The sequence below is a fragment of the Colobus angolensis genome, unplaced genomic scaffold (assembly GCF_000951035.1).
Source record: "Colobus angolensis palliatus isolate OR3802 unplaced genomic scaffold, Cang.pa_1.0 Scaffold154, whole genome shotgun sequence".
Classification (NCBI taxonomy): Eukaryota; Metazoa; Chordata; class Mammalia; order Primates; family Cercopithecidae; genus Colobus; species Colobus angolensis.
In genome coordinates this window covers 4,921,891-4,925,664 of record NW_012114644.1, presented here as the reverse complement: position 1 = coordinate 4,925,664, position 3,774 = coordinate 4,921,891, and the positions used below count along the sequence as shown (strand labels likewise).

Here is a 3,774-nt window from a genome sequence, read left to right as displayed (position 1 = left end):
CTCTCCCTTCTGGCCCTTCCTCCAAATCTCTTCCCACCCATGCCAGGGCCTTCTCTCCACTCTGGGTTGACTTCACTTCTCTACCTCCTCAGCTCTCCATCTAAGGCTCCTCAACTCTGAGGGCCTTTCCTGACCCCTGGGCTGGATGACGCCTCCTTTTCCCTCCTGAGCACTATCACCATATCTGATTATATTCTGCATGTTTAATGTCTGCCCCCCAGAAGCCACTGGGCGAGGGGACCTCTCTGTTTGTCTAATACGTCTGTCTACACTCAGTCCCTGGCACAGTGTAAGTGTTCAGCAAGGGTGAGTTGAATGAATAAATAAGTGAGCAAACAGACACATCAACACAGATCCATCCATTTATTCCTTCAACCAACATTTTCTGGGATTCCTTGTGTACTAGGCCTCGTGCCACCATCTGGAGATGCAGAGAGGCGGGAGACCCATGTGGCCTTTGAGGGGCTTTCAGGCTGGTGGGGGCTCAGGCACAGATACCACCAACCTGAACCAGGGGACTGCAGGATGCTGGGTTAGGGGAGAGAGGGATAGACTGGTCGGCCTAGGGGTCCTCAGGAAGTCTTTGGGGGTAAGGAGAGAACTCCTGAAAGGTAAGGAGAAGCCGAGGGCTAAGTTACGTTTCGGATGGATGGGAAGGGGTGTGGACTGACTGGGTTCCTACTCACTATTGGGGACTGTGGATGCTGACCTGGCCTCAGAGTCCTCACAGCCAGCTACAGTCCCCTGGGCATCTGGTGTCCTCCAAGTGCCAGGGCAGGAGCAGGGCTATGGTACCACTTTGTCTCTCCTTCGCTTCTGTCCTTCCATCCTTCCATAAAAAGACACAACGGCCTTCAATGTGGAGTGGTCCCAGGGCCACAGAGGTAACTCAGACATAAGCAGCAGGGATGTGCCCCAGGGTGTTGGCACACACCAAGGGGAGTGCTGAATGCCTCAGAAGCAGAAGCTTCGCTCTAGGTGAACGGCTTTCATCCTGGGCTGGTGAGGTGACGTGGAAGGAACAGAACTCAGGGCTGCATGAGGAGGATGTTTAGCCGCACATGAGGACATTCTCCCATGGCCAAGAGTGTAGGTGTGGCGAGGGGCTGCCCTGGGATTGGAGGCGCAGGCCTTAAGGGCAGTTCAGGTTCTGCAGACAAGCCGGAGAAGCCAGGGGGTGGCGTCAGGGACTTGTCCACATGCTCCAGGCCCAGTCTGCCTCCTTCTGAATTGCACCCCTGGGAGCTTTGGCTAGGGGAATAGGGTGTGTGCTGTTCCAGATGCGGCTTGAAGGATGACTGGACTGGGACAGAGCTTCAGTGTAGAGGCAGCTCTGGGATGCTGGTGGGCTATGACCGTCGGGTGGGACCCATAGGGTGGTCTGTAAATGGCAGCTGTGTGATCTGGGTAGTGGGCAGGGGCACTACTCGCTGGATGTGGAGTCCAGATGTGAGAGTCTGTTTACCACTCTGGGGTGCTGGGAGGTGGCAAGAGATTGCTTGATCCTTTTGGCTGCCTGTGCTCTGTCACTGGGTGGGTGGAGACAGCTGTGGACTGGGAATATTTGTCAGCCATGGGGTGGGGATTGTAGATGTGTAGGAGGTAAAAATGGCTTGCATCTCTGAGCTAGTTCGGGGACCAGTGGGTCCCTGGAATCCCTGACAGTCCCACAGCAAATGAAGGTCAAGTAGCCACCATCCTAGTAAGCATGGAGCCCCAGGTGCCGAGAGCAGGCACTTGGCTCTGACTTCAAATAGAGAGACATTCCTCAGGGCTCTTCGAAGCACTGGTGAGGGCTGGTAGGCAGAGAGAAGGCCTCAGAGAACAGCCCTAGATGTTTTCAGCTGCGCTTGTTAGAAATCTTGATGCGTGCCCCACCCCCACCCTGCAGTTGTTGGGCTCACGCTGCCCTACCGGGTCTCTGCTCCTGGCTTTCCTTCCTTTCCCCTTCCTTTCCCTTTGGCTCCAGCCCCAGCATCATCTTTCTTCTTTTTCTTGGTCTTCATTATGTGTCTTGGCCTCTCCATTCCTCCCTGGTCACCTCCTTTTTCTCTGAGCTGGATCTCTGTGTTGAGTGTTGCCTGTGGGCTGAGTCTTAGCTTTTGTCTCCAGAGAGAGCCACACTGAGATCTGGAGATTGGGGAGATCCAGAGATCGGGCCTGGTATGGGTGCGAGGCAGGGGAGGAAAAAAGGTGATTGAGGGAAAAACAAGAAAGGAAGTATTTACCCACTCCTGGCACTCCAGGATAGCTTGAGGTCCTTTACACAGTGATCTACCTTTGCGTTTCTCAAACTCTCAAGCAATCCTCCTGCCCCAGCCTCCCATGTAGCTGGGACTACAGGCTAGGACCACTGTGCCCAACCTTGCTTTTCTTGGGGATGAGGTGGATAGGAGGGCCAGAGGGATTGTCTAAGAAAGGGGAATCCAGAATACACCAGATGGGAGTGAAGGGAGAGGGAGACCCAGAGAGCAAGCACAGAAAAACACAGAGAGGGGAATGGAGCAATGGAGAGGAGCAAAGAGGAAGAGGGAACAGCAGAAAAGTCAGAGGCAGGAAAGCAGAGTAAGGGACTCAGAGACAGAAAGGAACAGAGAAAAAGAGAGGGAGTGTGCTTGCGAGCTGAGTGCGTGAGAGTGCATCAGAGAATGATGAAGGCAGTTGGGATGAAGGCAGGGGACAATGAGAAAGAAAAAACAGTTTGGGGCAGCTGCAGCTGAGGCAGGTGGGCAGGACTGTGGGGCAGGAAGGAAGGACCTCACACCTGGCCTCTACCCCCCAGGCTGGCCATGCCTGGCAGAGTACGAGGAAATTGGCCAAGGCTCTGGTGTGTGTGGACTGTGTGTGGAGGGTGAGGTGGTGGTGTGTGGTAAGGAGGAATGTACTGCTCTCTCTGCCCCTGTGATCAGGTCCCAGTTGGCTCTGGCTGGTCCCTGAAGCTACCTGAGATCATCCCTGTCTATTCATCCTGTCCCCTCCCCACCCTGGCTCACAGGGACTCAGAGGAACATGGAAAAGGCTTGAGCATCCCTGACTTCTGGCCTGGGGAATAGGGAGAAAGGTGTGTGTGTGTGTGTGTGTGTGTGTGAGAGAGAGAGAGAGAGAGAGAGGTCACTTTGGACATGGTCCCCTTTCAGCTTCTCTCTAGCTTTGCCATCTCAGAGTCTCTAGTGCGTTACCAACTCCCCTCCACCACTATCTGCCGTCTGCCTTTTATCTCTCTGGTCTCCTTTCTGTCTCTCACTCTCACTCAGCCTTTCTGTTCCTCTCTGTGCATTGCCCCCTTTCTAGTTCTCCATGCCTCTGGCCCCCGTTCTCTCTTTATCTGCGTCTTCTCTCTGTGTGGCTCCATCACTGGGTTTTCCGCTCTGTTGTGTGCTCTTTCTCTGTTTCTCTCTCTGTCTCTCCAGTCTCTGTCTCTGTGTCTCTCTGTTGTGCTCTCTGCCTTTGCCCTTCCTCTGCTCTTTTTCTCTGCCTTTGCCTCCTGGTTTTGGTGTCTGTGTCCCTTCTAGTCTCTTTCATCTTCTGTCTCTGCTTCTCTGTGCGTCTCTCTGTGTGTCCGTCTGTCTCTCACTCTGCCATTCTCTTTCTCTTGTCGTCTCTCGGGGTCTCTGGCTGTCCATCCCTGCCTCTGTGTGTGTCTCTCTCGCTCCTCCTCCCTGCCCCCCCTTTTTTTCCTGTTTCTAACACCCACACTCACATCCTACCTCTGGAGTAATTGCTTTTGTCTGGGTTGGACTGGACTTGTGGTGGGGGGAGGGCGGGGGGAGCGGG

The 3,774-nt window shown here is 54.4% G+C and overlaps 1 long non-coding RNA gene across 1 annotated transcript in view; it reads right to left on the bottom strand.

The window, feature by feature from the left end:
- Positions 1 to 350: 350 nt before the first annotated feature.
- Positions 351 to 3,774, bottom strand: part of LOC105507854 — a 5,019-nt gene continuing 1,595 nt past the window's right edge. Inside the window, exon 2 of the long non-coding RNA XR_001001164.1 lies at positions 351 to 2,160. This is a non-coding gene — a long non-coding RNA (uncharacterized LOC105507854). The remainder of the gene's footprint in view (positions 2,161 to 3,774) is intronic.